Below are 11,952 nucleotides of genomic sequence, written 5' to 3' on the forward strand. Positions count from 1 at the left end.
GGACAATTCTCCTTTCTGCTGCTACCTCTAACCTGTCTTCCCTTTCCTCATTATTACCTTTTCCATGTCTCCTAACAAGGACACAGAGAATGATACCTGTTTTCTCTTGCAATGTTCCCATATCAGTGAGCAATAATACTAGAACCTCACTTCCCTACTTTCAGAAACTTCATGCCTTGGTCCTTTGCTGTATTTGAATCTCAGAGCAAGGTATTTCATCCATAGCTGTAGTCCTGATACTTGCACTTGGATGCAGAGATAGCAGCCAGTACAAGACACAGGACATATCTCAATACATTTTGCTCATTTGCAAAGTACAACTCCAATTACTTCCAGAGGTATGACCAGTGTACCCAGAGGGAGCATCTGTCCTAACAATACCTGGGAATGCCAATGGCAAAGGCTAGAGTGACAGTTCTATGGCTAAGAGAATGATAATTCTGATCCTTAAGAAGCACAATATATAGTTTTATTAATGAGCAAGAAAACAATTAATAAAAAGAAAACTAGGAGTTTGGGAGGCAAGAGCCTTAGTAAGGGCCAAGATCCTGATGGAAGAGGGAAATGCTAATGAGATATAGTTTCTTGCTTTAAATATTTGTAAAGGCCAACACATCCCAAAATACCCTGTAGGACAAGAAAAAAATCCCAACAAAACAATTCCATCATCATGTGTCCTAATTGTCACAGGACTGTGAGCCATCCTCTTGTCACACACAGCAAACTTGGAAATTACAGGTACTGACACCAACAGGAGTGAAATGGCTACTGCTAGAGAAGGATGAGAATTTTGCTAGAGCAGCTGAGCAATACAGCTGCCACTGCCTGCAAGGGGCAGCCACTTGCAACCATCAGACAGGAAACAATGTTCCTTCAGTTGAACTGGGCCTTGCAGGATCCTATCTATATTCTTTCTTACCTGAGACCAGGTACCTCTCTAATCTCCAGGTCTGTTTCATCCTCATCAATGTCATTCTTTGGCTACTCTGAGCAAAGGGAATTTCAGCTCCTAAAGACAAAAAATGAACAAGAAATTAGCTCAAATCTATCATCTATCAGTGGGTTCTCTGTCTTTTAGACTAGGATTGTTCAAAGTTTTACACCTATTTCCTAGAAAAGCAAGCCTTTTTAAGTACTAGAGGCTGCCTGTCAATCCCTCCAGAAATTTATACAGACTGTCCTAAACATCCCATGGGAGGATGTTTTCTGTTATGTCAGCTTGTGCAGTTTCCCACAAAGAGCACGGTGTACAAGGTGAACAGAGATAACCAGGAGTTTTTCATAAGCAATGCTCCCTTGCAATAGGCAAAAACTCATGCTCATCAAGTTCCAAATTGAACACTACACTTGAAAACTGACCAAGAAAATATCTAAACTGAAAATTTTAAGGAGGAAGCAGTTAAAAATTTCTAACTCAGCCCACAGCAGGTTCAGGTAACAGTAATGCAGGACCCATAATTCAACTCTAATTTCATTCCTGCATTCTTTCACCATCATAATTTTTTTCTCCTTTCTGATCCACTGAATTCGCTTTGCTTTCCCCTCTGTCTATTCTATTGCATTAAGCAGAGATGTAGTAATTATGCAACCAGATTTTTCTTGAATTGCAAGGTGGAATGATTAAAATGGGTGTATGAACAGATGAAAAATGCTCCTGATGGAACTAAAAAGTTAAGTACAGGTAGAAAGGTGTTGATGCCCAGTGTACATCCAATTGCTTGGCCACAGTGTACAGGAAATGCCACAGCTGAAGTGCACTGTCATCCAACTCAGCCATAGCAAGACTTCAAATAATGACCAGGACATAGCATTTATATTTGCTGTCATTGTTGTTTAACAGAAAAGTATATTCCTTTTAGCCTGTCTAGACATTTCAGGTTCTCTTAGAATGCAGTTTAGAAAAGAAAAATAAAAAGCGGAAGAAACTGATTATTCTGCTGTGGGTAGGAATATGGAGGAGGTCACCATATGTGTAGGATAAATATCCTCCTATTGCAAACTTGTGTCAGTCAGTCACCATCAGCTGCTCTGTGGGATAAAAATGCCTCAGACACTGTGCACTCAAATATCAGAATTGCCCATCTAATTTGCAGTGCTTACTGCTGTTCAGCAGGATCAGCATGAAGATTAAGGTGATTTCTTGCTCTTTTGCAAATTGCCCTTTCCTTTATTTTTCTTTTACCTTTTTTCTTTTAAATAATTGAATGTTCACCTCCTCCCTATCCCCAATGTTAAAACTCTGAAGAGACATCAACAGAGTCATGGGATTCACAAAGGAACTGATTATGCTTGGGTTAGGAAATGAGATTGCTCTGCAGAATTTTCAGCAGATGCTCTCCAATACTGCTTTTATGCCCATCTTTCACTGATTTTGTTATACAGTATCAAAAGGGCACTGTAGGCCCCCATCTGAATCAGTGCCAATGCACTGAACAAAAAGCCACTCTGTCCCAAGGGAGAAGAGAAGGAATGGGTAAAGAGGAACAACATGAGAAAGAGAAAGCAGCACAGGGAAGAAAAGAAAGACCAAGAAATAGTTGGGGGAAAACAAAAAAGAATCTTTCTTTTTGCTCCGTGTACCTTCTCTTGTTTCTTTCCCACACTCGAGTCCCCCTTGTCCCCTCACCTGGCTACTGGGTTAATCTGCTTTGCAGTATGATGGCTTTAAATTGAAACCCAATCCAAACCTGACTTTTCAATTTCTAAAGCTCTGGAAAGGAACAGGCAGGAGGTAAGAGCATCCCAGAGGAAGCAAGGCTTCTCTGGCAGAGCTGCTGCAGCAGCAAAGCTATTAATAAATGTTTGCAATCTTTTAATCGCTCTTCTAAATTGCCATGGTGTTCTTGCAAACCCCATAGTGTGTCAGTGCAGCTGCCTCCTCCCCCTGCCTCCCCGTGTTCGTGCATGTGAGTGAGGGGGAACATCAGGAACATGCTCAGATCCAAGGGCTGCTGCAGCATTAGAGAGAAATTATTTTGACAAGTGCCTATTTAAATCTTCCCTATTCCAAAGGAAGCAGCCCTATTAGTTACATCTATGAACCATATTTGCATCTGGTTTTCCTTCTCCAGCAAGTCCCACCTCCTTGATTAAGACGCTAAATTTTTTTAATTAAAATATCACATCTGGTCAGGCTTGGGACCTGCCACCCAAGATGCTACATCTTGTGATGTGATAGCACTGCAGTCTCAATCACCAAGTAATCACTCTGGCTTAAGCAAAGATATTCTTGGCCGTGGAATATTTTTGTACACTTTATGAGACCCACTATGGAGCCGATAGTCACCAGGGTACAACACAAACATATTGCTTTTCAGGCTTTTCTACAGGGTCAATTAGTGAGAATGTAAGTGGACTGGAGAGCTGTGATCCTATTTATGGTAAGAGATAACATTTCAGGATGAAAAGGATTAATACTTTTAAATAAATTGTCTATTTGCCTCTTCATGTTTCTAAAGCATATCCATTATTGTCAAAACTAGGATACAGCAGACAAAGCTACCTTCTAACGTCATGGTGGAGATCAGCTTAATCCTTTCTCTGTTCCCTCCCCCAGCTCAAACTCTCATCTTCATCCTAATTATAATAGCATTTGAAATTATCATGGTTTAAAAAAAGATGCCAGCTTATATAATATTCTTATTGCTTATTAATGACTTCAGAAGGGAGAGCAAGTTGCCTTGCATTCTGGGAATTATGCAAACCAAGGCTCAGCCATACCTTGATGGACTCCACCAGTTTCTTATTTGGAAGCCTGATGCATGAGGATTACCATGGAATAACAGATGTTAAGGCTTTCAGTGAATGACAGGCCTGCTGCACATACTTGAACAAGAAGACATGACAGGCGTCACATTTCACAGTGATTAGCCTTGGGCACTTTTCAAAGGCAGAAGACTCGAGGCAAAGTGACTTTAACCGCCCCGCGAGTGTGATAATCCCCTCAGCACAGCCTGAGGAGTTTGATTGCTGTTCGGCATGGGAGCTTATGAATAATGATCCAGAGAACAGCAGACTGCATCAGTGACACGGTTACTTGGCACTGGCAGCCACAAAGACGGTCTGCTTGCACATGGAGTTCTTAAGTCCAGTACTTAATCTAAAGTTACTTATACTCTGTCCTCAAAGCATCACCTCCTCTAGAAAGCTACAATGTGTGAAAGGCACGAAAGAACTGAACTCGAGATTTAGTACCTGTCCTTCAATTTCCTGTCTTTGTCACTGTGGTAGCTTTCTGTTGGAGAATATGGGGTGGAGTAGGAGGGAACATTAACGGGAGCAGGAGCTCTGTATCCATGTTATAAATTGCTGCAATTTTATTTAAAAACGAGCTTCAATATAAGATGACACCATCCGTCTCTGATACTAAGAGACTATTAAAAGACTAATGAAGTTGCTTGCCCCCACACTTACAGAGAAAGACCTGCATTCCTGCAAGTCCCAAAAATAAAAGAGCTTAGTATGTATAATTTAAGTAAATTAATTAAATAAAATCATTCTAAAATGATTTTGTTACTGTCTGTGATCTGACTCACAGGTGCTGATCTTACAATTCTGGGTAACATTATAATAATAGAGAAACAACAGAGAGTATATAATCTTTTTCAAGGTTTATCAATGTAGCAATATACATAAAAATGTTGAGAGCTGAAGTTGAACGCATATTTTATTGGAATCTAATAAATACCCCAAATCATCATGGTATGCTTTATTAAAATCCTACATCTTATAAAACAAGAACTTAGTACTTATTGATTTAATAGCTGTCTCTCTGTGTACCACAAACAAAGCTAAGAAAATTTTTGGTTTGGCCAAGTGGTTGGGGTGGTAACAGGGAAGTAGAAGAGAGAACAAGTTAAAAGAACCAATGCATCTTCTGGAGACAAACTGTCACATCTAGAAACTTCCCATGCCAGCATCTTCATAAATAAATGGGGACGTCCTGCAAACAGGGCTGGATACTAAATTGCAAAGCTGCAAGTGTGGTGCTATTGCACCAGCAGGGTCCCTCCCTGGGACTTACCCTGACAATGGTGTCCCTACAGTGCCAGTTTTGGTCTTGGCAAAGAGAAGCCACACTGCAAAACCACTGGCTTCTACAGAACAAAAGTCTTGCTACTTCTACACATCCTACACAGAGGGAAAAAAACCCCACACTTAACTGGTTCCAGCTTAGTTTCTTGACCTGTAAGCAGGTTCTGGTTTTAAGCTACACACAGTCCACAACAATTCCTGATGTGTCTCACATTCTGTCTCTACACCATCTTGTGCCTTGCTGGCTGCAAGAGTGGTACTTGGCTTGGCATGGACATGTGGGCAGCCCAGGGTGCTGACATACAGCAAACATATGCTGAAATGTGGGGGAAAGTGAGCTCCCTTAGGAAAGATGGAAAATGAAACCAGATGCCACCAACACTGAGAGAGAGAAGAAACCAGATATGATCCTTTAGATGACTTGATGGAAGCTGCTCATGTTCAGAGACAGTAGGACCAAATTCAGCTCTAATCAAGTCACTAATGTTACAGGGGGATAAACATGATCTTTTATGCATCACAGGTATGAAACAGGAACACAAAAGGTCACACACAAACAACTCTTTGAGTTCCAGCATGAACACCGTGGAATTTTACTGACAAGGCTTGAGGGATGTACCCTGGGTCAATTCTCCCCAGCCATCTCACTGTGGCAGATGCTATCAAGCACTTCAAAAAGGTTCTTATGTGCATCACCAGGAGCTCCAGCTTGGAACCCACCAGCAGCAGGCAGAAGGCATCTCAAATGTACCCCTGTGCCCTCAAGCAACTGGTGGCAACAGCTTTGAAAATCCAGCAAGATTTTTTTTTTTGTTTGCTTCGGTCTTCATGGTGCATATAGCTAAAAAAGTGGCAAATATTGACACTCTGACTCAGATGCAAGCACATCTTAAAAAAAAAAAAATTTAAAAAATTTAAAAGCCTTAGCAGCTTCCCAAAATAGATCAGATGCTCCCAGTGATTTTTGTCTTCTCTGATCTGTAACAGCCATTGCCTCTGGAAATCTGTTTGCATCTACCGGTCTTTGTGAGCACCCCCAGTCAGCACAGCAGAAACAAAGTCGCTCTTGATTCTCCTCACCCAAATCACACCACACACTACACCCTACTCTGATTTTGAGGGGTTTTCACCTGCTGTGCTGGGCTGTGGGATGCTGCAGCTAAAATTGGATCCAGGCCAGAACAGACGGGTGGGGAGGTCTCTGTCAGAGTGGGTCAGGCAAAGAGTTGAGACCTGTGTGCCCAGCTAGGCAGTGAGTGACACGCTCCTTGCACCAAGCTGACACCAGCACAAGCTGAGAGCCTGCAGCTGCCAGGGGCTGCCCTGGCTGTACCCCAGTGAGCAGCTCCAGCACAGCCCCCCTTCTGCCCTGCACGCGCTGCTGCTGCCCGGCCAGAGCCAGGCAGCAGGCACGCATTACATAAGGCTGCTCCAGGATGCCTGTCCTGTCGCCTCAGCACTGAGTGATGGATACACTGGAAAATGTTTTTCATTGCCTCCCTCACCAGGGAGAGCAGTGCTCTGCAGAAGACTCTGATCCTATGCTGCTCCTAGGCTGCTGGAGTTAAACATAAAGCCACGTAAAGAAAGGATTATTCAATATGCAGCAACATAAGCAGATACATCTTACTGTAAAATAGGGCCTTGGCTTAATCTGCTCATGGGAATTCAGGGGAAAGGAGAAGCAGAGAGCAAAGATCTGCAAGACAACAGCAGCCATGGTTTTTGTTTCAGAGTGGCCCCTACACCAAGGTTGCTCAGGGTAGGCTCTGTGTATGCCACACGAGTTTCTGTTATCTCATTTATTATATTGCCTAAGTGCGTAATAACTCAATAATTTATTTGTAGCACTCCTTGAAGTAGATAAATGTCATTATTCTCATTTTGCCAGTGTGAAACTCGGGCCTGGAGAGCTTAAAGGCAGATTTTTATGCACAGGAAGGTGCCCAGCTCCTACTGTAATTAAAGGAAGTTATATACCTACATATTTTGACAAAGAAATCAGTTGGGCTGTTAGGAATTTCAGGTTGCAGGCAAACCTATCCACCAACTTTATGTAATTGAAAGTGCTCTACTCTACTCTCTCAAAAAGTGCTCTACTCTACTCTCTCAAAAATTCTAATTTTTCTCTTCTTTTTCAGCTAAATTCAAATAACACAGTCTCCACTCTGTCAGACATCTCAGTTGTCTAAAATATACTGGTTACTAAAGAATCATGGGTGGGTTTTTCTTTTTTTTGTAAGCTTCCTTCCCAGATAAGCAATCTCTCACTTTGTTAGCGTTGCTTGTTGTTTTATAATACTTTCCCTTTGGTGGTTATTCCACAGATTTCTGGAAATTTACAGAGGAAAAGTCTTACAGCATCCTCAATAACAACCACCCCTTCAAACTGCACCTCTTGTTTCAGTGCATTCAGCCCAGAACAAAACACGAGTCCTGTCTTGCAGGCTGCTCTGAGATCTGCTGTGTCTGAAAATCCTGGTTTCAGGTGTGGGCTGGAAAGTGAATAAGACTCGCTGAGACCGTTCTTGAGTTTATGGCAGTCTTTGCCATAACATTATGGAATGTTGTAAGACTCCCTATAGGCAGCAGTGAGTTCAAATCCTGCTAATGCTACCGGATTCTTTGTGAAGGAACAATTTTTCAATTACACATAATTAATAGTAATTACCCTTTATCTTCAGAGACCAGAACAAAGAATAATTAATCCATCTTAACATCCCCGTTAAGAAGGTATTAAATATGGGGGTTTTACACAGCAGATTACATAGTAAGTTCTCTGGTTTATAGTTGAGTCTGTGTTCCCTAATATGGAAAGGAAGACAAGAGAAGAGAACCATCCTGAACTATCTGAACTAATATTCTAGTTCTTGATTAATTTAATAAACTAGTTTGGAGGCAGCTGTTAGCTTCTTGCAGCAGCTTGCTGCAAATGAAGTGTGCTGCCTACAGATCTCTCCTATAGAGCAGCAGTTTTACCATATTTGATGAATAGTAACATTCAAGAGGACAGTTTACTCATTTTTAATGTGTATCTTTGAATAAGGTACTTTCAATTATCCCCATTGCAGAGCTGGAGAAAATGAAACCCAGAATTCTAGGTCCAGCTTCTCACTTGGCACATCACCTTTTTGTACTGCTCTTCTCTCACACTGGTTTTTGCTGCACAGGGAGACTCCTGATTCTGTGTTCATGCTAGACAGCACATGCCAAACTCACAGACACTTAATGCCCTTTATCAGATCTTAGTATTTGGCTTCAATTTTCCAATGTGGCTTCCAGTTTCCAATATCTTAATGGAAGCTCACCTTATAAACACATGGGATGTCTCTCAGAGCACATTCTATTCTTGACTATTAAAAAAAAAATCAAATAAATGTGAATGTGAATTTACTATTTTGAACTTAAGCAAGTAGTCCAAGATAGCACTACCAGCGCTGAAAGAGGCTGCAACAGAATTTGCTTCAAACACATGGTTTTGCAAGCCAATTACTCCACGTGGCAGGATGACAGCAAAGATGAGGGCAGTGCTGCAGGCAGCACACAGGGCAGCTCATGTGGCAGCTCTGACAGACCAGCAGTCTCTGACCCATGACAGCCTGGGTGCAAAGACAGCTTATGATTAATGATTACATGTTAGGGGGATAAAAAAGGGATAGCTTTTAGCCTTATGTGTATTGATCTGAGGGAACCTGAACTCAAAAGTAGAGAGATATAGAAAATGAGGGGGAGTACAAAGGAAGAGACCTAAGGGAGAAGGAGAATGTCCCAAATGTTAAATGAAAGCATCTGCATGAAAAGCTCCAGGCCAGCACGCTCAGAGAATGCACTCTTCTGTCTCAGTGACCTTGTGAAGATAAACTGAACAAAAAGCTTCAGGCAACATCAGACAGGATTTAAGAAGCAGTTTTAATTTTAGCCAGATTGTTTTGTATTTTCAGCACTGAGGTTATCTGGGGATGCAGTGTGGACACAGTGGAACAAAATGTAGCTGTCTCCCCCAACTCTGCTACCACACCTGATGGCAAATTCAGTTCTGTGCTTCCAGGGAGAAGGAAAAACCATTATTTTGGCTACATAGGGAAGATGTAATTGTGGTATCACAAGGAGGGAGTATCACAAGGCATCCTAATTTTACTCCAGAATGTAATTACTCGGCTACTTCATGCACAAGCAACATCCCAGGCCTATACTCCAACACCCTATGAGCTGATATGCCAGCTCTTTCTACTCACTTCATGTCCTTGATCTCTATCTCTGGACTGACAGCTATTTACAATGAAGAACCTGTTTATTCCCCCTGTACCTTAGCTTCCTTATCTATAAAATGGATCCATTCTACCTAAAAAGAGTGCAAGGATTCACTAAATATGAGTGTGTGTGAGGTTTTGAATAAATTGACTAGTCATTTTAATTACAGCAAATTACATACAAATTCTAGAAGCTGGCTGCACACAAGAAAACATGCATTTATCACAGTCTATTGCAGATTATTAGCACAATTAATTCCATACAAATGTATTCTGACCTGCAACCTGGAGATACAGATAGTGTGTAAATCCAAAGTGAGGGTCTAGATCTTCAAGCCTGTAGTAAAATGTCAGGTAATGAACTAAAATGGTAATAAAACCAAACCAGACTGATTGATACTAGCTCCTTTGCAGGCACAGTACCACAAACAAGAAACAAGGGTTGGGAAAAGGAGACCTCAGTATTCCTCCTGCACCTCCCCAGCACGACCACTTCATTGGACAATCACTGATGAACATTTACACTGATGGAGAATCTTCTATAAAAGGTTCTTAAACTGCTTTACAAATGGTCTCTAACGTGTATAGACAGTGAATGTTATTTCCCCCTGTCCTTGCACGCTCTGTCCTCCATGACCTCTATTTGATAAGATATCCCAAGGCCATTTTCTCTCCCAGTCTGCAGGAGAGACATCCAGCCTCTCTCTTGCCAGGTCTCTTGACCCATTCTTCAATTTAAATATAATTTTCTTATTTTTTTCTCTCTCAGAGAAAAAATTTCTTTTCCACCTTGAGTGTGTAACTCACCATCACTTGCAAGTTTCTTGAATCCCTGACACTGGAATCCATACAGCAGAGCAGGCAGAAGATGAGAGTGAGGAGATGGGAAAACAAACGTGAAGATGTTGTAACCTTTTAGTCCTGTACTGTCAGCTCAGCACGCCAGGATGCCTGACTGGACTTGCACACCTTGTACTAACACAGACAGTGACTGTGCAAGGAGCTGTGGTGACTCAGGTCTGCTCTGTGCATCCTCCAAACCAAGAGCAGGGAGCTAAGGCAATACCCTCCGTGAAACGAAGCAGCACGGGGCCATCTCACAACCCTGCTCTCTGCACCGTGTCTCTCCTAATCAGCCTTCTGGACCGAAAGCACAGGCCTGTGCTGTACACGGGGCCCAGCCTGTAGCATGCACAGTGCACATGTCCTATTGGATTACAGGGCAGAGTGCACTCACATGCTCTGCTTGTCAGAGCCCAGCGTGTCTCTGCAGGAAGGAAATAAAGGAGGGGATGGATAAAAGCAACCTGAGCAGCACAGGGCAACCCGAGCCCTGTAGGAAGGCAGGATGGGGGATGCCACCACAAACACGGGGGCAGCAGGGAAACATACATGGTAGGCACACTGTAAGCCTTAACTGGAATCTCACTCCACAAAGAAAATCAATGGGAATCTTCATGGACTTTAATATTGTTCAAAAATGTGAGACTAGCTTATCACCTAGGAGCTCATTGTATTGACAAGTGGAACAGATTACAGCTAGATCCCCATTTGGATAATAAAACACAGAGAAATATGGCAAAGATCAATGCAATGCAGTCTTCTCATCGAGAAAATGCTTCTATCTGTATTATCTTCAAAACTGCCCCCAGTCCCTCTGATCATGGCCCAAGAGAAAAGGTCTCTTAGAAGTCCATGCTGGGATTCGTGCTTTTTTCTCCTCAAGCAACTCACATTTTGCTGTTCTTAGAAAAAAATACGACCCAAAAATGTGATCACAGGTGAAGGAGAGGAGTTAATAGACAAGGGGAGAGAGCAGCAGAACAAGCATCTGTTTCAGAGGGCAGAAGTTTATCACCCAGGACAGGAATTCCACTGCGTTTATCATTGTTTTCTGTGTCTAGAATGAAGGTCATTAAAGATGTTTCCACTCTGAATTAGCAATGAGTTCCCGCTTAATCTATACTGTCTCAGCACTCCTATGTGACTTGGGTCCAAGAACCTTGGCAAAACTCTCCCATCTCACATTCAGATATCTACCTCACACCTTTTCCCTTATTCCCCTCATTCCCGTCTCCTCAGTTAATTCTCCTACCAGATCTTTTCAAAGAGCCCTCCCTGCTTCCTCGACAGCGTCACACATCACAGTTTGGGACATCACTACAGAAATAGTTATAGGAAGTAGCTCTGTTCCACAATTTTCTTAGCTGTTGTCATTAATTAGCACATATCCCCAAACCCCCAATACCTGGAGCCTGAGGAGCTACAAATACTGGAGCAGTTTTCTGAGGTAGCAAAGACAGAGCCCTTCCAGGAGCACCGGGGAGGCTCCGGACGCTCTGCTGAAGCCTTCGAGGGACCGGTACTCGCCCGCCTCCTCCCGCAGCTCCCATCACACGGAGAGGTCCCGTCTCCCTCATTTTAGACTTTTTAGGCACAAGACAAGGGGGGCTTGGCCAGGGCGGGTCGGTGCAACGCAGCGAAAGGGACAAAAGGGAAGCACCCGACCCTGGGCAGACCCCGCGCCCGCCGCCCCCTCAGCCGCCCCCTCACGCCGGCCCGCGCGCCGCGCGCGCCCCCTGGCGGAGGGCGGGAGGCGGAGCGGAGCGCGCGGCCGGGGGGGAGCGGGAAGCGGGAAGCGCGTGCCGGGAATGGCGCGGGCAGCGGG

The 11,952-nt window shown here is 43.2% G+C and overlaps 1 protein-coding gene across 1 annotated transcript in view; it reads right to left on the minus strand.

The window, feature by feature from the left end:
* ACADS (acyl-CoA dehydrogenase short chain) overlaps positions 1-11,952 on the minus strand; it is a 111,472-nt gene that overhangs the window by 75,207 nt on the left and 24,313 nt on the right. The gene's annotated exons all lie outside the window — the stretch shown is intronic.

This window comes from Passer domesticus, chromosome 17 (assembly GCF_036417665.1).
Source record: "Passer domesticus isolate bPasDom1 chromosome 17, bPasDom1.hap1, whole genome shotgun sequence".
Taxonomy (NCBI): Eukaryota; Metazoa; Chordata; class Aves; order Passeriformes; family Passeridae; genus Passer; species Passer domesticus.